Source organism: Piliocolobus tephrosceles, chromosome 1 (assembly GCF_002776525.5).
Source record: "Piliocolobus tephrosceles isolate RC106 chromosome 1, ASM277652v3, whole genome shotgun sequence".
NCBI lineage: Eukaryota > Metazoa > Chordata > Mammalia > Primates > Cercopithecidae > Piliocolobus > Piliocolobus tephrosceles.
The window spans coordinates 146,802,890-146,825,263 of record NC_045434.1 but is presented as its reverse complement, the minus strand read 5'-3'; positions in this window follow the sequence as shown (position 1 = coordinate 146,825,263).

Below are 22,374 nucleotides of genomic sequence, written 5' to 3'. Positions count from 1 at the left end.
GTGGGCAATTTAAGACATAAATTATTTATTTCTAAAATTTCCTACTTCATATTTTCTGTGCATCACAGATGGCCACAGATGACCTCGGATAATTGAAACCTCAGAAAGTGAAACTGCAAATAAGGGAGAACAATTGTATTCATAATGACTTTATGTTGCATACTATCATAAGGTTATGTATTTATAATGCTACATAGTCAATACAAGTAGAGGTAAACATCTAGAAAGATCAATGAAATAAACTTACCAATTTCAAAGAACAGAGCACAAGGACAGAGCAGAAGCAGATCCCAAATGGAAGGTGTTTGTTTGTTTGTTTGTTTGTTTGTTGAGCCAGAGTCTCGCTCTATTGCCCAGGCTGGAGTGCAGTAGTGCGATCTCGCCTCACTGCAACCTCCGACTCCCTGGTTCAAGCGATTCTCCTGCCTCAGCCTCCCAAGCAGCTTGAACTACAGACATATGCCACCATGCCCCGCTAATTTTTGTATTTTTAGTAGAGATGAGGTTTCACCATATTGGCCAGGCTGCTCTGGCACTCCTGACCTCATGACCCGCTCACCTCAGCCTCCCACAGTGCTGGGATTACAGGCGTGAGCCACCGCGACGAACGGAAGTTTTTTAAAAAGTAAAACCTACACTCTTTCACTACTTGCACTAATGAATGAGCATCAGTTGGTGTTTTGGTTCTATATAGGGTTTTACACTATAATTTATTTTTTATTCTTTGGTGCCAAGGAAACACTAAAGCATCAGGAACTACACTGTGCCCACACAACTATTCCCCTAGCCGTCTCTCTTCACGATGGGACACCTTAATAATTCACAATAATTCACACCTTAAGCTGTTTAGAGAATCTATTCTGGGGCCAGGGAAAATAATATATTAAAATCTGCTTTGTTTTTCTGGTACACTGCTTTAGAAAAATGGCAGACCATACCCTATGGCCAGACTGGTTAATTTTGTCTTACTTAACCACGGAAGGTTGTTGAACAAACTGAAAATTATAAACCGAGAATTCAAATCTCCCCAGTAGTAGACATTAGTATTTCTAAATTTGTTTCGGTAGCAACTTGATTCACTTTATTGTTTTAGAAAAGTTTTTAAATAGGGTTGTGTGTGTGTGTGTACTTTCAGGTAATTATAATTACCTGCTATTTTTTCTATTAATTTATCTGCTTCTCTCCCTTTCCTCAGATATATTCTCTCTAAAAAAATAATTAGTGCTTAGAAAGTTACCGGAAAATTGAATGTGAACAAATCAAAATATAGCTTGGGCACCATTTTGTGAGTCAAGGAGAGTAGCAGAAACTCAATTCAAATGTTTAGAAGTTGTAGTTCCTTATCACTGTTTCTTTCTTTTGATTTCAGAGCATCTGTCACAATTCTAAATATTCTCTAGGAAATGAGTTCTTTTTTTAAGAAAAAATAAGGTTTCAATTGGGATAGTTCTCAAAACTCTCTAGAGAGCTATTGAGATAACTGGGTGATCAAAGCTCATGGACGAAAATTATCTGAACCATGTTCCAGCTAGAGGCTTGTCATAACTGGACTTTTTCCTCAGGTGGATTCATTTTTGCTTTCACAGCAAGCACTATGAAGCATTGTACTAAGCTAAAAATGGGCTGCATCCCACTGGGTCCCAGAAAGAAGACAGAAAGAATAGTTATAGAGAAAGTTGCCCAACTCTCTCCCTCACCCTCCCTCCAAATCAAAGTCCTACTTTATCAAAACAAGCTGCTCACACCCCCATTTATCAGCGAACCACTCAAAACTTTACTCAGATTGTGTTTCCCTGGCATAAAAGTGTTTTCAAAAGTTAAACTATGGAACTACTATTGCTACCTTATATCTATTTTCCAAATTAAAAGAATAAGAATAGGATTCCAATTACATGTGCATGTGCAGACTTCCCTTTCCTCCTACCCCTAATCCCCAAATAATGTATGCCTATAGTCACCCAGACTTAAAGTGTTGGGAATTTCCTTTGACTTTCCCTTTTTCTTAGCTATCTTTTATATTCAATTGACAAGTTCTCTTGACTCCTTTTCTCTGATGTGTCTTTCATCCACCCCTTTCTTTGTATTCGTGTTGCCTGGACTCAGTCCAGGGTTTTTAATCCTCTCTTCAGACTATTGCCATGGTCTCTTAATTGGGCTTCTGCAAGCAGTTTCTGCCTGATCCAATTCAGTCTGCATATCACTGATATTACTGATACATGATGATGTCAGTTGACTGTTTTAAAAAATTGTAGGACCTCTCCATTACCTGTTGAATAATTTCCAAATATCTTCGCTTCATTAGGATTAGCTCAATCCTAATTCAAGCCCCAGGCTACCTTTCTAGCTGTATCTCCCATTATTCCTTCTCAATGTGTTTTAACCAATTTGGACTTTTTCACACAATGATACACAGTCCTTGGGCACACTCAGACTCTCTGCTCATGGTACCTCTAGACTCCCCCTCCTGGGATAACCATATGTCCCAATTTGCATGGGATAGCCAGGGTTTACACCTCTTTCCTAGAATAACCGTTAACAGTATTTCCATTCACTCTCAAAAAAGCTCCAATGTGGATCGCCACATCCTATACAAAAATCCTATCCCTCAAGTCAGCTCAAATGTCATCTCCTTCTTGAAATTTTCAACTAGAAGAACTCTCTCTAATCCCTGTAGACCTAGAAAACTTTTGTTTGTATCTTTAAAGCAACTGTATTTAATCTATTATAGCCTAGACTGAGGGCAGCAAACTACAGTCTATGGGCCAAATCTGGTTTGCTGTCTGTTTTTGTACAGCCTGATAGCTAAGAATAGTTTTTACATTTCTAAACAATTTTTTTTTAAAAAAAAAAGGAGTAATATTTTGTAACCCAGAAAAATTATACAAAATTCTAACTTTAGCATTTATAAGTAAAGATTTTTGGAAAACAGCAATACTGATATATACATATATATATGTATATATATGTATGTAGTCTAAGGCTACTTTATTTTGCTGCAATGGCTCAGTACTTGCATTGGATACCATCTGGCCTGAAAAACCTAAAATATTTACTACTTGGACATTTATAGAAAAAGTTTACTATCCTCTGACCTAGACCATAAAGTCCTCTATTGCAGCATTTAGCAGAGTCTTGCAAGCAACAGACATACAGCAATCTATGTCCCATGAATGATTAGCAAAATGCACCCTCCACTGACAATCTAATGTATCATAAACAGGGCCTGGTAAAACTCAAAGTGCTGTGTTTCAGATTTCAGATCTTTTTTATTTTTTTATAGTGAATATGTTGCTTAGAGATTGAAATTTTGGGTCAAGCTGAAACATGCCATCTGGACATTGCTGTCTCCAGTAAAATAAATCACTAAAAAACAAATGCAAACAAAAAAACCCATTAGATTTAATTTAGTGGTAATAAGAGAGTTTTGTTTGATAAGTGCATATTTTGGTTCCACACTAGTTCTTATTCTCCAACAACTGTCATTTTGCTTCCTTTTCAGGGACAGCTTTCTACTCTCATCCAGAAACTGATTCATGTACTGGTTTTCTTTCTTTGTGGCAGATGAAATTCCAATGATATCAACCATCCTGAAAGGTCATTAATATCAAACATTAGAGTGAGAATAGAAGTCCTAAAAGTCATTATTCTCTGACAGATCACCCATTTGTGCCTAATGAATCAGTTTAGGGACTGTCCACTGCCTGTGATTCCAGTCAGATGCTCACCTCTCATTTGAAAGTTGTTGGTGTACCTGGGTACATCTGTCTACAACATGGCTGCATTTATAACCCAAAGTCTAGAAGCATTGCTCCTCTGTGGTTCTGCTGGCACCTGACTGATGCCATTCAGTCATCTGATACTGCTCTGATTCTTACCACAAAAGTCTGTCCCAGGCAGAATGAACGCTCCACTTCCCGCAGGCTTATTAGAGGATAATGCACTTTGGGGCCATCTTTCAAGTTTTACTGAGATATGTTTGGCAAACTTCAGACTGTGCTGTGAATTAGACAGATCATTTGAGTTGCTACTAGTTAGTCAGTGTCAGCGGGGTTCTATTTTGAACTATTTAGGAGGAGAGATCTATGTAAGTTAAAAATATTTTCCCTTTTTTCCCCTACTTCTCACGAATAATAGAGAATCTGGTGATTTTTGAGAGGGACATCCTCCAAGAGCTTGTGTTTGAAGGCGTCAATTGTATCCACCCCCTTGGTTCCAGTTTCTCTTCTTCCCACATACATTGTCTGATAGTTCTTTATTGTTCTGTTCCCCAATCCACAGCTTTAGGTTATGCCGCGCACCATTCTTTGTGTATGTGAGAGCTGAGGTTTTATTAGAAGGCAAGTTACACTGGCTGTTTCTATAAGAGGTTAAAGATTATCTTGAAGAATTTCGCTCTGTTACTGAAATCAGAAACCTCATAGGAAGGCAAAAGTGAGCTTTAATTACACAAACCTGTATTTTCAGGTGTTTGATATTAATACAAGTTTTTAAAGTGTCCTAACAATTTTAAAGAGGACTTTAAATTTACATTTACCTTTGAAGATAATCCTGGCATCCAATCATTGAGAAAGAAGTGTTGGTTTTCGAGGATTATTATTTGTAACACATTTTAAACTGTTGTTTAAAAACAAAATGTATCAAATAACTCAATACCCTATGAAAAACAGTATAATATTGATAATATCTTTCAAATGTATTAGATTATACAAGATAACATTTAAGTATTATAGCTGCTTTAGTTAGTTCTTCTGAATAATTTGATCTTGAAAGCTTCTATATCCTCTGATTAGTCTTCTATTCTAAACTGCTTGCAATTGGGTTTCCGTTGCCTTGAAAGAATAGGTTTAACTGATTGTGATTTATATTTTCACTTGTAAAGATAAATGAAACCTGATTTTTTTTTTTTTTTTTTTACAAAGAGGAGTTTAAGTAGTGCCTGTATAAAAGAGTCTTTTGTTTGAAAGGGGGCAAGATAAGACAAAATTGGTTTTACAATGTTACTCATCATCTGTGTAAAACTTGTATAATATTCAGTAATCTGTCAGTAGGTGGAAACCACTCTGCAAATGCTAGTAAGGTGAGAGCGAGATCACAGTTGTTGCTTATATTACAGCTGGGGCATTGTAGATCAAAGGCATTACATAGCAGAGTGCAAAGAGACCTAGCTCTAGATAGCTTTGAGACATTAGTCCAAAGTCATCAACAAAGGTTGAAGGGAATTCATATTGGTTTGGAACACCTTTTAATCTTTTTGGAATAAGTTAGAATCTATGTAGACACAGAGTAGAGCTCAAAAATGTTTGTTGAAACAATGAATTTCCAACTTCTGGAAATTCTCATTCAGCTATTAAAATACAAAAATGCATGTCTCCTAATAATTATATGATAATCTTTTTAGTAATTAAAAGCACACACATTATAGTGAGAAGATTACTATTTATCACCTCAAATTTTAATAAGTAAATAAAAAATATTGCCTGATGATGATGGGAGACTTAGAAAATTGCAAGCCCTTTGACCCAGTAATTTTCTTTTTAGTAATTTATACTATGCACATAATTATGGATGTAGTAAACATTTATTTATAAAGATTTAAAACACTGCACTGTTTATAATAAAGAAAAGTTGAAAACAACTTCTGGAACAATATTTAATTATATGAAAAAATGTTTTGGGCTGGCACAGCTGCTCATGCCTGTAATTCCAATACTTTGGGAAGCTAAGTGGGGAGGATTACTTAAAGCTAGGAGTTTGAAACCAGCCTGGGCAACATAGCGAGACCTGGTCTCCACAAAACATTTTAAAAATCAGCTGGGTGTGGTGGCGTGTGCCTCTAGTCTCACCTTCTTGTGAACTTGAGCTCAGGAGTTCACTGTTGGAGTGAGCTATGGATGTGACACTGTGCTCCACCCTAGGAAACAGAATGAGACCCTTGCCTCTAAAAATTTTTTTAAAATAATTTAAAAAAATAATTAAAAGCAAAACAAGATTTCTCTATTATAAGCATTTTTTACTTATTGGTTTTGGCAATTATTTCAGTTCTTAGAGAAAAACAATAAATACAACATGCCATATTTGACATAAAAAAACAGCAAATATTATACGAGTACGCTATTGGTAAACGTTATTATGAATGGGAGGTTTGCACAGATTTTGGAAAGAAAATTAACAAATTTGTGAAATAGTATAATAAGGAATAGTTATTGCCCTGGGTTGTCCATAGCAAAAAGCATAGGCATTCGGTACACACCTTTCGAATGGATCAATGAAAATATTATCTGAACATTAGACAATATCTTGTAGACATTTTAAAAAACACATAAAATGTTGTATATCTCCTGTTCTCAAAGTGTTTAGCAAAATGGAAAACTCCAACCATTGTAATGGAAATTCTAATCATTTGGTTAGAGCCCAAAGTAGTTCGTAAATTCTTTTGTGTGAATATTTGCCAATCTATTTTATCTACAGGCTGGTTATACTACAACATAGCATTATTAGTAACAATAGGGTCATTAATATTAGCAAAAATAAAAGACACATTTTGTAGAGGTTTTAAGATAAAACTAAATATTCCCTAAATGTTTATTGATTTGAAATTATTACATATAATTTCCATGTAATACAGTTTAAATTTGTACCTAGGTGATGTATCTGTTAAGAATTTGCTTGGCTGAAAATACCAAGAAACTTAAAGCCAGAAATGTCGTTTAAATTTCAAGGATTTTTTTTTTGTTAAATACAACAAGAAGTGCTGCAGTTGGCAGTCCTGGGCTGGGGTGGCACATCATCCAGCAATGCCATTAGGGACTCAACTCATTTCATCCTTCCACCCCTCTCATTCTTGTAGACATTTGTCTTCATGCTTATGCCTCATGTCACAAGTTGACTGCTGCACTCAAGACACCTGAATCTCTTCAAAGAGTCTTTGTTTTTTTATTTAGGAAAGAAAGTCCCTCCTGGCAGACTTTCTCTTTAGCTCATTGGCTATTCCTGTGTCTCATAACCAACCCTAACTAGAAGGTGCTTTAAAAAAGTGTTTGGCTTTTCAGCTTCTCTACTTAGAGGACAAAAGAGAAAAGATGATTTGGAATGGATGTTGAGTGAGACAAACTACAGAATATATTACAGCTACTAGTGAGATTTATTTTAAACAATTATAAAAAATAGGATTTTCCCATTCTAATAATTTCAAGTCAACCCAAATGAATTGTGCAAACAATATGGGCTTTTTGCAACTATTATTAACTACTAAATGGAAATATAAAACTGAATATTGTATATTTTCACAGAACTCAAGTAAGTTAAACTGAGATTCATTTCCCAGCAAAGCATGTTCTAGAGCTGCTATCAATAACAGCAAAATAGCAAGTTGTTAGAGCTTAACAATGAATAATTTTATATTTTATATTCAATTATTTACATAATTCTTGGCATTCATATTCAATGAAATGGAATTTTAAATTTAAATTTAGCTATAGTAAATATATACATTTACAGTTGTCATTACATTGAGTATTAAAATATAAATTTTTTAAGTTAATATATATTCATATATATTTAAATCATTAGACATAAAATGTATCCCAAATTATACTAGTCTCTTTCATTTTAACATAAGATACTCAAAATAGCTTTTTTTTTCTTTTTTTTGAGATGGAGTCTCACTCTGTCGCCCAGGCTGGAGTGCAGTGGCACGATCTCGGCTCACTGCAACCTCTGCCTCCCAGGTTCGAGCAATTCTCCTGACTCAGCCTCCCCAGTAGCTGGGATTACAGGCACCCGCCATCACACCTGGCTAATTTTTGTATTTTTAGTTGAGAAGGGGTTTCACCATGTTGACCATGATGGTCTCGAACTCTGACCTCGGGTGATCCGCCTGCCTCGGCCTCCCAAAGTGCTGGGATTACAGGTATGAGCCACTGCACCCAGCCCTCAAAATATCATCTTAATGTTGGGAATGAGTCATTAGGCAATCTCATACTTAATTTTGCCCCAGGGTGGTCTCAGTTATCTTACAACAAAGCACTACAATTCAACTTACATACAGGTACCAGCTCCTACTAATATCCTCTTTTCTGCCATTCAGAAATATGGCCCTCAAAGACTCTAATTTCACGATTAATGAGTTACCTATCTTGTGCCAGATACTGTGGCAGATGCTATGAAAACACTGGTGAACCACACAGACAAGATGCTTTCTCTCACGGAGTTCCCAGTTTAGTGTGGGGAACAGATAAACAAGATCAATCAATAAAATGATGACAGATTGTGTAACTGCTAGGGGAAAACAACAACATGATTCTTTGAAGAGAATATTAAGGATGGCCTACGTATAGAGGGTTCATAAGGAAGAGCTCTCTAAAGTGGTTGTAGGACTTGTATTTCAGGCAGAAGAAACAGCAAGTGCAAAGGCCCTGAGGGCAGGTGAGACCAGGGTATGCCCTGGGAGCTGACAGATAGCCAGTGATATGGTTTGGCTGTGTCCCCAACCCAAACCTCATCTTGAATTGTAGCTCCCACAATTCCCATGTGTTGTTGAGGGGGCCTGGCGGGAGATAGTTGAATCATGGGGGCAGTTCCCCCATACTGTTCTCGTGGTAATGAATAAGTCTCACGAGATCTGAGGGTTTTATAAGGGGAAACCCCTTTCACCTGGCTCTCACTCTGTCGCTTCCTTGCCACCATGTAAGATGTGACTTGCTCCTCCTTGCCCTCCATCATGATTGTGAGGCCTCCCCAGCCATGTGGAACTGAGTCCATTAAACCTCTTTCCTCCATAATTACCCAGTCAAGGGTATGTCTTCTTTAACAGCACGAGAACAGAATAATACAGCCAGTGTGAATACAACAGAGGAGAAAGGGAAAGAGCAGCTGCTATGGTTTGAATGTGTCCCCCAAAGTTCATATGTTGGAAACTTAATCCCCAATGCAACAATTTTGGGAGGTGAGATCTCAGAGAGGTGATTAATTTCTGCCCTCAGGAATGGAGTCTAAGGAGTGAGTTCTGTATCTGGGGTGGGGATGGGGGGTGTCATAAAAGAGAGTTTGGTTCTTTCCTCTTCTTCTTCTGTGGCACATATGATGCCTTCTGTCATGTTTTGATGTAGCCCCTAGATCTTGGATTTCCCATACTCCAGAACTATGTGCCAAATAAATTTCTATTCTATGATATATTAATATATTAATATATAATGGAATATTATATATTAGAATAGAATATTATATAATACATATTAGAATATATAGAATATATAATATAATAGTATATATTAATAATATTATATTGTTATATTATATATGTTATATTTATATATTACATTAGAATATATTCTATTAATATATAATAGAATATATTATATATCATTGTATAATCTAATATATAATACATATTATACTATATATAATATAGTATACATATCTATTATATAATCTAACATATATATATATATATATATAATCTATTCATTATTATCTATATAGTAGCACAAAACATGCTAGGGCAGCAGCGCAACAGGTGGTTGTTACAATTAAATGACTGAATAGCCCTCAGTGTGGAGGAGTGTGGACTTCTGTCAGAGAGTTCAGTCACAATATTTCTTTCTTTTTTTTTTTTTTTTGAGACAGAGTCTCACTCTGTCGCCCAGGCTGGAGTGCAGTGGCTTGAGTCTCAGATCACTGCAAGCTCTGCCTCCCAGGTTTACGCCATTCTTGTGCCTCAGCCTCCCGAGTAGCTAGGACTACAGGCACCTGCCACCTCGCCTGGCTAGTTTTTTTGTATTTTTTAGTAGAGACGGGGTTTCACCGTGTTAGCCAGGATGGTCTCGATCTCCTGACCTCGTGATCCGCCCGTCTCAGCCTCCCAAAGTGCTGGGATTACAGGCTTGAGCCACCGCGCCCGGCCAACATTTCACATGTTAAGGGACCTGACTGTGACTCACCTTGACATACACTATCTCACTTGGATGATTACGAGTTGTAAAGTTGATATGAGAGCTGTTACTAATACATCACTTTACAAATTAAGTCATGCCTGACCACAATTTCAGTTCATTTTCTATTAGAAGTTCTTGAATAGGGGGAGTAATATAACAAAAGTGGTATTTCGATTAGATTTATCTTGCGCCAGGATGTAGAATGAATTGGGATGAAGTGTGTGGTGAATGCAGTGTGGTAGCAACAGAGCAGAGAATGAAACCAGGGCCAGTTCTGTTTCATCATCACCATCAGCCTCCCACACGTGTCTGTTTTCCTGGATCCCAGGAATACTGTAAAAATAAATGTCAGAGCATGCAAGAGTTTGCAGCTCCAAAAAGATGCCTCGTGGGTTGAAATGGATATGAATGGATTTCTCTCTAATGGTTTTTAACACAGAGGGATCATTTCAGCACCAGATCCTATATTTGTCTCTCTGACAGTTTTCCAAGTAAACTGTTTCACTTTTTTTTATTACATCAACTTGATAAAAGCATATTTTCTCTAAGCTTTTGGAGATCAAAGATCATATTTTTCAGTCTTCTACTGTGAATGTGGTTAGCTGGCATCTGTTTTTTCTGTAATGGACATAAGGGGTTGTTGCTGTATTGTTAGTTTTAGTCCCTGAGGACCACATCAAAAAACAGCTGGCCTTGACTGCTCCTGGATGTGGACTGTCCATTATGAACAATATGCATGACAACTTACAGGTCAGTAAGTTGTCAATGTTGTTTCTAGATCTTGTCAACTGTATTTAAGGGAGCAAAGACAGAGTAAAAGCAAGGAAGGAAAGAGAAAGAAAGTGACATCTAGTAGCAGGACAAAACCAAGATAGAAATAAGCTGAAAAGGGATTTAAAGAAGAAAGAAAATGAAAGGAAGCAGTGGGACTCCTGATAAAAATCCGAAATTATTAATGATTGAGAAAGAAAAAGGCAAAAGAGAATAAATCAGAAAAACAAGATCAAGAAAAATACAGAAAAGAACTATTTGTGGTTATATGGAAAGGAAAATAAAAATTGTACAATGAAGGAAGCTTACTAACATCTGTTTGACTCTGGAGAAAATATAAAAGCAGATACACATCCTAGTGTAAAAGTAGTAGATTATGTGCATGAGAGAGCAGATAATAAGGTGAATGATGATATTAATTTTCCTTAAGTGTATTTAATTTCTCTATTTTTACTCTATAATTTAAATAATCCTAACAGTCAGATACACTAGAGGAAAGTTTAAAGACATTGGTCTTTATTGTTCTCCTCCTTTAAACATTTACACTTTATTCCTTTCTAATACAACAACTGTTTGTCAGCTACCAAAAAGCCACTTGACAGACTCATGCATCTCTTTGTCTCTCCCTTTACTAGACTTAGAGAATCTACCTCATCTCAATGTCTGTGCAGCCTGGTCCCAGTAGGGTAACAGAATGACCTCTAATCCAATAATCTTTTACATGGATAATAAAAAACATGCCAGCATCATCTTTCATACTTTGATGTAAAAAGCATGTGAGTTCTATGTTTTATTATTAAGAGCTCCAAGACCTACAGACTTTCACATTTGCTTCATCTTTGAGTTACTGGATAAATGTGCCAAAGTGTGTGGAGAAGCAGTCTATCTTTAGACTTTCATTGATGCTAGGGTTGCATTAGTGGCAATAACAATAGGTGAGATACAGCTTAAAGACTTAAGAAGGCCATAGTGAAATATGCCCAGCACACAAAGAATTTCAATTTACCTTAAGTAATGCAAGTATTTGCAATGGTAACTGGGACTCCTAGTCTCTGTTCTCAGGAGATCAACATCAAATAACTCTGAACCATCCCTGATTCTTGATCATCACTTCTATTGAGCTCAATGGCTTTTCAGAATTTAGATCTATCAAATTTGATTTTAAGTTTGGGCAGCAAATTAATATGATTGCTTTGTTTTAGTTAGTGTTCATTAAGAGTTTTCCTAGAAGAATAACGTATTAATTTTAAGTAGTTGAGCTGCAGATTTCAGTCATTCTTTTCTGTCTCATCACGCTGTAAAGAGAAAGGAAGAATATACTAGAATACAGTCTCTTATCTGGGTTTGAGCCTTAAGGCAAAGATTTGCCTTGAGAATCACAATCTGGGAATTTAGATTCTGTCTACAATTAACACCTGGCAAGTCTCTTTAACTCCCCTTTATCAGCACAAAGCAACTGTTTCTATCCACAACAGAGCTGCGGGATTATCTATGCAATATCTGTAAAGCACGTAGAACTCCTCATAGAAAAAGTTGGGTTAGGAGTGTATGTCCACGTATGTGTGTTTTAAAAAGCAGAAAGGGAAGCTTAAAACTGAAACTTTGACATGGATTGGATTATAAATTCTTACCATCATTAGTTTTACATCTATATACAAAAGCTCAAAAATAAAAAGCTTTAGGGCACAAATGAGTTTGCACTAGTCTTTAAAGTCTTTGGTTTTCTAACATCTAAGGTCTAAATTCTCCCGATAATATTTAATATTAGTTCATTTTACTAGGCAGAACACTACAATATATGGTATAGTTTTAGTGTTCCCCCAAACATGAATTCACCAGGAAATTGTAATTATTAGCACTCCATTCTTGTAATCATCCCCTTCTGGTCTTCTAGAAAAACTCTCTCACCTGCACTGTCTTCCATCTCTTCTGCTCCTCCTCAATCTTCCTCACGGACTATTCTTTCTCTACCTGTGTCTTAATGTTTGCCTAAATCTCAGGGCTTTCTCATGATCTTCCAACTCTGTCTGCTAATCGAAAGTAATCTCATCTGTACCATAGTTTCCAGGACTTCAGCCATGACAATAGCCCTAACCTTTCCCCTGTGTGCCAGCTTATTTTTAAATTCAAATGTCCCAAATTGAACTTACTACTTCTCTGAGGTCCCAAATTTTCTCTCTTCTCCTTAACTGCTTCTTCCCACCACTCACTCTTTCAACCAAGGTAAAAATTCTGCCATTCTTGACTCTTCTCTCTTATCCTCCACATTTAGTTGTCTGACAAGCCCTACTGATTCTCCATCTTACAGTGTTCTGTTTCTTTCCCTCCAATCTCACTGCTACTTTCTAGGTTGAAGCCTCATCATCTCTTATCTGGACTGAGAGCACAGCCTCCAAAAAACATCTTGCTCTTTTTGACCCCTCATCCACATTTTATACAATACATAACTTTACATATAAATCCACTGGTCAACACATTTTGAGACTTTCCATTGCTTACAAAATAAAATCCAGATTCTCAATCTGACCCTTGGTAAGCTGCAAAATTACTTTTTATCTTCTGTCCACTGTCACATATAACCTTTGCATTCTCAAAATCTTAGTGGCTTTTTATCTTGATGAACCATATACATTTGATGTTGTTTAACTGTTTTTGACATTTAAAAATGGCAATTTCATATGGCTCAAGTAATAATGGCTATCTGCTTTGAAAGCTCTTTCACCCTTAAAACTTGTCAAAACATCATCAACACCCAGCTTAAATGTTACCACCTCTGTGAAGCAATCATTTGCCACACTAGGTTAAAGAGCAGTTCCCTCTCTGAGGCTCCCTTACCTCTGGTGTAGCACTGTGTTCTAATTATTTGTATCTACTTGTCTCTAACATTTGAACATGGGAAACTTCAGGGTAGAACTTGGGACTTAATTAACTTTATATCTTTACTTCTATAATCAGTAGTTAATAAATATTTGTTAGATAAATGAATAGAATTCTTTGGAATTTGTTATACAAAGGAGCTGGTAAAATTTTTGGTTAAAAGTGGAAGGAGGGTTAGAATTCTGATTTAATATATTTTACAATGCTTCTCTTCTCTTTTTATATCACCTTCTCCCTTTGCTTCTTACTGGATAATGTATTTATTCTTATCAGATGGATTTAATATGGCTATGAAAGAAATGCTTATTCACTACCAGGGCACATGGCCACAGTAAGTCTTGATGCACATACATGACCCATATGAATGCAAATGTGTAATGTTCAGCCAGCAAAATCCCAGGAGGCAGCAAGTAAGAGTAGGCAGCAACCAAAGGGCAAATCATTTCCAGGCAATATCAGATTGTTTCTGATAACATTCAAACCAAAACTGTTTTCAAAAGAAAAATCCCAAGAACAAAGAAATAGAAGAGATGAAGTTTGTAGAAGAATAGGCCTTCCAAGTTAACACTGAGGATATTGCATATTTTAAAAGTATGATTTTAAACCAAGGGACTACATATGCTCCAATCTTTCAATCATTTCGGATACCAGGAAAATATTACTTAACATAGACTGATCTAGGTGCAGACAAGAGGCGCAAGATCATAGCAGGTCAGTGAAAGATGCAGCATCAGGGCCACAGCAGGCCTTAGACTTAAGAAGGACTTAAACCAGGACAGAGACTCTGCCTCAGTCAGTTTCCCCACACATGAGTGAGAAGGGAATAGGAATTATTAATGCCAGAGGCATAGTGTTCTGATTCCTACATATTACTGGTTGCTGGAATAGATAAAAATTAGTTAGAAAATTAAATGTAGCAAATTCCTTAGTTGGGTTCAGTCGCTTATTCTCAATGTTTTTGTGGTTTCATGAAATCCCTTTCACACACAATTAAAGACAGGTTCTTAAGAAAGATACGCTATTTAAAAGCACTATCCTGGTGGGCAGAGTGAACATCCTAGGTGTCTTAACTCAGGCTGCTATAACAAAATACCATAGGCTGGGTGGTTTAAACAACAGCCATTTATTTCTGACAGTTCTGGGGGCTGTGAAGTCTGAGATCAGTGTGCCCACATGGTCAGGTTCTGGTGAGGGGCCTCTTTCTGATTTACAACTGCTGCCTTCTTGCTCCATCTTCACATCACAGAGAAACAGCACTAACTCTCTGGTTTCTTCTTATAAGGCTACTAATCCCACCAGCAGGACCTACCCTTATGATCTGCTCCAAACCTAATTACCTCCAAAGGCCCCATCTCCAAATACTACCATATTGGGGATTAAGGCTCCACCATAGAAATTCTGGGGGACATAAACCTTCAGTCCATAAAACCAGGGGAGTAGCATTTCTCCTAGTGTAGTCAGATTAGAACCTGACTCATTTGGGTGTGCCATCCCTCTTTCATACAGTAAAACCTCTTTTAAAAGATACAGTTGAAGCTGGTCATTTAAATCTGCTGTATAGGGCTGGGCTCAGTGGCTCATGCCTGTAATTCCAACAACTTGGGAGGCTGAGGTGGGAGGATCACTTGAGGCCAGGCTTTCAAAATCAGCCTGGGCAACACAGTGAGACCTTCATCTCTACACAAATAAAAACGTTAGTCACATGGTGTTGCACACCTGTAGTCCTAGCTACTTGGGAGACCGAGGTGGGAGGATTGCTTGAGTTGTAGAGTTCGAGGCTACAGTGAGCAATGATTGTGCCACTGCACTCCAGCCTGGGCAAAATCTCATCTCTTAAAAGAAAGAAAGAAAAAAATCTGCTGTATAGATGTATAGATAAAAGTGAAATATTAAGTATTTTACTTTTGTGAGTATATTTTTAATTTTAAGCCAGATGATCTGCTTTATTTTATGCAAAAGCACAGATCAGTAAGTCAGATAAAAATGCAGTTCTATGACGTGTATATATGGGTTTCATATAGGAACTTGAGGATTCACGTGCTTGAATATCAGGATAAACAAAATTTCAAAAGAGGCAAAAGAATGACACATACTCCAGGTGAACTCATATTGTCCTCTGGCTTTCATTGTGGAAGCATTACCGTTGAATAACTCTTGAATATTCTATTCTAAGCTTCATTTTTGGCCAGCATAAGTCTTTGTGGCTCCCTTGTTCCATGGTCTCTTTGGTACTCTTGGCAGCTGTCTTCTATGGAGAACTGAGCACCAGAATAAAATGAAGGGCAAAGCCCTGCTTCCTGTCCTTCAACACCAGTATTTAAAGTTAATCTAACATTCTTCATTTCAAATATACAGTTCAAATATCATTCCCAGCCCTCCCTGCCAACACATATCTCCCCAGCTCATATTCTCAAGACCTTTCTGGATCTGCAAATACGTAAATCTTCAGAGATATGTGCTTAGTTCTCCAAAGTACATCAAGACTATTAAATAATAAGGCCCCAATAAAAATCTAGCTATGCTGACATTTAGATGACAAGCTGGTAAACAGTGCATTATGCTGATTTTTATTTAGCTCCATATGATTCTGTAAAGACTTTTGTGTGCTTTGCGATACATTAATATTTGTACAAAAGAAAAGTACAATCTTTCCTTCCTCTCCCTACCCCCAATCCCTGGGCAAAAACATTCTCTCTGAATATATGACTAGCATACAGGAAATAGCATTTGTTGTAGGTGCCATATCAACTCAGATGGTAGAAAAACTTATAAACATAATCCCAGGATAATAGGTTGAATTTTCTTATAAAACTTTTGCAGTTTGATTTTATTTGCAGCACGGAACTCAATAATAGATAGCTCTCAATCTCTTTCTTCCCAGAGGCGATATTAAAAGGTGAACAATTCTTAACTTTATGAAAATGGTTTTATTATAGATTTATTTATGTCATTATCAGTTGTTCTAAAGGCAGTGAAAGAAAAAAGATCTTAAGTCCAAGACCCAAGTTCTGCTTTTTTTTTTTCTCCTGAACTATATTCTGTAAACCCCACAAGAGGCAAGTCTATGACTGCATTTCTGCCTTTCTACTATCATCATTCCGGTGTGGAGAACAGACAAAAATATGTGTGTTTAACACTAATGAAGGGTTATAGTTTGGACTGTCTTAGCATGGATCACAGGGAATAGAGTGTATAATGATTATACATCATGAGTAGCTCAGCAGAAGGCTTTCATAATATAACAGATAAAATATAAATGTATCCTAGAAGAGGAAAGAAAGGCTTAAGTAAAGGAAACAGAGGATAAAATACTTAAATGTTGAAAATGCTGTGAAATATTCTTATTTCATCTTCCTAATAAGTTTGTTAAATGCTTGGCTTTTTCACCTAAATTGGAAAATCTGTTCTATACTTCCCCAATCTCCTACTCTGCACCATCTTCACTCTGATCCTTTTCAAATCTTACGGACCTTCGTAGTCTAAAGAGGAGATAATTACTCAAAAACATACAAAATATGTTTATTATAAGTAATACAAATATTCTGGGAAGTCAAGAATGTATGGCATCTAAGCCTAAAGTGTAATATCGTTTACATAGAAGCTTACATTTAAATTTAGTAAAAGCTACCTACCAGCAGCCTCAAAGAAAACCAGATCTTTGAAAAAATAATAGAGAATGGTATCAAACTATATCTGACCAGGCAAAAAAGAAAATCCATAAAAGCAATCAAATAAATTTGTGAAAGGAAAACTGAACAACAAAAGATGAGGAAGTTGGTCATTGAAATCCTAGAAATAGAAAGTACTTTGAAAGGGTGATTTCATAATTAATTTGCCCTGTAGCAAATATTTGAACTATGTGATAGGTGTTTAAATACAACACACCGTTTTATTTGCAAAAAAACCCAAATTCCCATGTATTGTACTCCAAAAGACTTAGCATAACCAAAGGAAAAAAACCAAAGATATGTACATATTGTGCCTTGTAAGTTAAGGGCGGTCAAGTTCATTCTATGTGCCTAAGGATATAAGTTTGTCATTAAGTTATAGTCCAAAGGGTTGAATATCAATGGTTGCTACCTTTCCCTAATGGGAGCATTATTTTGAATGACATATATTTGTCAAATATTAAGGATCATTTAATTATATGTGTGTCCTCCTAACTGCTTAACATTAAAGAGGTATGTGACCCAAATAATAGTTTTGGTTAGATAACATTGTACTTGAGGGGTCTCTTTCTGTCCAATTACCAAGCAAGCTTTTGAAATGCACTGAAAGATTTAATTCACAAATCCCTTAAAAGCCTTCTGGTAAAAGGTTGAAGCAGCACAAATAAGCTACTGATACATGCCCTTGTTTCAGAAAATCATGCCGGGACTCTAAGCAAGTGTGCTTATTTATCATTGCTGAATTGCTACAGTAAGGCAAAAAAAAAAAAAAAAAAAAAAAAAATTCCAGAGCAATGTGAATATATTTATCATAAATATATAAGAGAAAATGCAAATTACAGTTTAGTATCATAATATTAAGATGTTTGTTTATAACTTTGTGACATTAGAGAAAGCATTGGTTGCTCAGAAATCTTTATATATAACTACAGGTCTCTAATTTTATGAGAGAAAGGTTACTTGCCTATATTTATCGGCATTTTGTCAGTTCCAAAGCTGCTTCCACATTTTTAGGTATTTATCATAGCAGCAATCCACTTCTCAGTACCAATTCATTTCTCTTAGTCAGCTCAGGCTGCTATAACAAACACCACAGACTGAATGGTTTAAACATCAGAAATTTATTTTTCACAGTGCTGGAGGCTGAGAAATCAAAGATCAAGGTGCCAGCCAATCTGGTTCCTTATGAAGGCCCTCTTCCTGATTTCTAGATGAATGCCTTCTTGCTGTATTGTTATATGTCAGAGAGAGAGAGAGAGAGAGAGAGAGAGAGATATCATCCCTAATGTCTCTTCTTACAAGGGCACTAATCCCATTCCTGAGGCCTCCACCATTATGACTTAATCGCATCCCAAAGGCCTTTACCTCCAAGCACCATCACACACCGGGGATTGGGGCTTCAACACGTATATTTTGGGAGACACAAACATTCAGTTTATAGCAGGGATTCATCAAAATATAATGAAGCAGATAAAATATTCAACAATCCATTAATAGTGCCAGATTTATAAGTTTATTTCCACATACATATATTTTTAAAATCATGCTTTATATAAATGATAATTCAGTATTAGTGACTTCTTCCTTTTAAATTTCACCAAAAAATATTTGATTCATCTTTAATATCCATGTCTTTGTCATCACTAGTTTCATTAGTCCAATTGTCCAGAGTATGTCACTTTCAATTTTAAATTGTCTGAGATGCAAACCTTTTTGAATCCATTGATGATACTTCCATGGGAAATTTAATTCCAAACTTCCCATTTGTTATCTCCACAATGTAACTACTTCTTGCATTGCTTTAAAAATGGATCTTTAAAAGGGTTGTTTAAAAGACCAGGTGCGGTGGCTCACATCTGCAATCCCAGCACTTTGGGAGGCTGAGGCAGGATTACTTGAGGTCAGGAGTTTGAGACCAGTCTGGCCAAAATGGCAAAACCCCGTCTCTACAAAAAATATAAAAATTTGCCCGGTGTGGTGGCACATGCCTGTAGTTCCAGCTACTCTGGAGGCTGAGGCAGGAGAATGGCTTGAACCCGGTAAGTGGAGGTTGCAGTGAGCCAAGATTGTGCCACTGCACTACAGTCTGGGCAACAGACTCAAAAAAAAAGCATGGTTTACAATAACATCCAATATTGCTACAGCCAAGAGTAACAAATATATCTTTATTATTTGCTCCCTCTTTTTTAAAAATCCCATTTCATCAGATGGTCTGTAATGATTTCAAATTAGCATGGTGATCGTTACATGCTGGTGTGTCTTCCCCCAAAATATTAATTAATTCTTCTAGATAAAGTAATTGAGAGAAAACTCAGTAATATTCTTAGGACTCCAGAAGTGCTCAGCAACCAGAGGACATTAGACATTTGAGATAATTTTGAGGCAAATCTTGGATTTAGTACCAGTCTCAACTTCCTTTATCCTTTTCCTCCACCCATGGGATAGATACGGATTTCCTTTCACCCTCAGCTTGCTTCCTCACTCAGCAAAAACAAAAACAAACAAACAAACAAACAAAAAACACTGAACGGACAGATTTACTTGAAAATAATTTTGGAGAAATACAGGAGAAAGAACTCTACACTCATAACCTAGACCTGGATTCCAATCTTGTCTTTGCCACCAAGTCAACAGGTAACTGTGAATAAGCTTTTTCATGTTTTTAGGACTCTGTTTCTCGTTTTTCTTTTCTTTTTTTTTTTTGAGACGGAGTCTCGCTCTGTCGCCCAGGCTGGAGTGCAGTGGCCGGATCTCAGCTCACTGCAAGCTCCGCCTCCCGGGTTTACGCCATTCTCCTGCCTCAGCCTCCCAAGTAGCTGGGACTACAGGACCCCGCCACCTCGCCCGGCTAGTTTTTTGTATTTTTTTAGTAGAGACGGGGTTTCACCATGTTAGCCAGGATGGTCTCGATCTCCTGACCTCGTGATCCGCCCGCCTCGGCCTCCCAAAGTGCTGGGATTACAGGCTTAAGCCACCGCGCCCGGCCTTGGACTCTGTTTCTCATCCCAAAATAGGAGACTGAACCAAATAAACTCTAACGTTCTTTGCAAAGTAAATGAATCATTATTATAATTCTATTTCAACAAAAGTATTAAATGATACTAATTATTTTAAATTCTATAGTTGAATATAATGAGTAATTAAATATGTTTCGCTAATTCTTCCTGTTTCTACTTCTGCTACCTTAGATTTTGGCTATACAGCTCAGTTGCTTAACATGTTAACATCTATGTTTATCTCTAAAGTTTAGTCTTTTAAGAAAACCAGCTAAGCTTATTTTGGGTTAAAAAATGGCTATTGAGCTCATTCAGCATGCTAGTATTTCAAAGCATCCAACAACTGCCATTTCCATTACCTATGTTTCATGTTAGGCTAAGAAGAGTGAAATTTACTGATGTTTTTCTAACCCCAGCTTCCCTACTGTGCACAATGAATAGTTAAGCAGAACATTAGCAGAACATTTTCATTTCTAACTCTAGCAGTGAAGATTTCCCACCACTGTGACACAGAAGGATGCACACTTAAAGACAATACATTTATTTAGTGGATATGAACGTCTTTTGACTAGAAAAAGAAATAACAATCATCTGCAGTACTTTAAATAGCAAACATCTGTTTTTCCCAACATACTTCAAACACTTTGAATTTCCTGATTAGTTGTTATATGAGAACTGTATTTCTGAAAGACATAATGAGGCAGTTTAAAGATGAGCTTAAATGATCTTCAAAGCAAAGTGAAGAAAAATGCTCATGCTCTGGGTAAGGATGGTTAAGCCAGATCCACCATAACAGGAACAAATAAGAAATAATTCTTTCAGCTATTTGCATTTAAACTGAAAGTTCTATTAAATATTGCAAGCAAAGGAGGATGATATAAATGAGCAAAGCATAGAGAAATGAAAATATAGCACTATGGTCTTATATCATAGCAACAAAATCCATGATGCATTAAAGCAATCTTTTCTTGACTAAGCTAAACATAAAAATATTTGAAGTAATCACATGAAGCATTTTTGTATTACACAAGTGCATACATACATCATGAGGTAGGTTCAAGAAGTGTATGTACAAACACATTTATGGGCAATTGCTCTAGTCTGAAGGTTGCAAATTTATTTTGGCCACATCAGCCCTTCCTCAGGAATTTGTAACATAAAATGAAGAGGATCATCTATTTTTCTCAAAGAATTTTATAAAAAGTGCATTGTGTCAATATTTCCAGGTGACATTTGTTTTATTTTTAACCCATAATTTTTATCTGCTCCATGGTTTTAAAAATGTTTTCACTAGTCATATAATATATACCTAGTCAAATACCAAAGAATAACAATAACAAGAAAAAGAAATACAGACGCAATGAAATGAAGGTTAAGGTGCTCTCACTATTTTTTAATCAACCAAATATTTAGTGAGCACTTATTATATGCCAGGTCCTGTACTAGGGGATGAGGATCTAGAGAGAAACAAAAGCTTTAAGGAACTCACAATTTGCTCATGGATAAAAACACACAAACAAGCAAACAAAAAATTCTCAATATGACCAGGGTAATAAATGGAGTGTATAATGCATAAAGCACTCAAAGAGCATAGACAAGAGGGGAGCTGATTCTGCCAGGGAGTAACTGAGGCTGGGTTGAAAAGGGAACATGTGGATTTGACCTTCATATGTGAGTAAAAGACAGAAGAGGGCACTGAGGACACCATTTTTCAAATTGTATGGATAACAATAAAATATTAAGAATCTGATACATTTTTTTTTCTCAAGACCTTTCTTTAAACTCCTATGGTTGCCCTATAGGTACTGATGGATTAATTTCCCAGAAATATTGTTAGGGCAAAAAAACCACAATTATAACATGTTATTATTTATATGAAGAAAGGGAGATTTTAATATATACATATATATAGTAGATAGTAGTCTTCCCTTATCCACAGTTTCACTTTCCAAGGTTTCAGTTACTCTGGGCCAACTGTAGTAAGAAAACTGGTGGGTACAGTATAATAAAGTATTTTGAGAGACAATGAGAGAGAGAGAGAGACCCCATTCCCATAACTTCTGTTACAGTACATTGTTATAATTGTTGTAATTTATTATTAGTTACTGTTGTTAACCTCTTCTTTTGCTT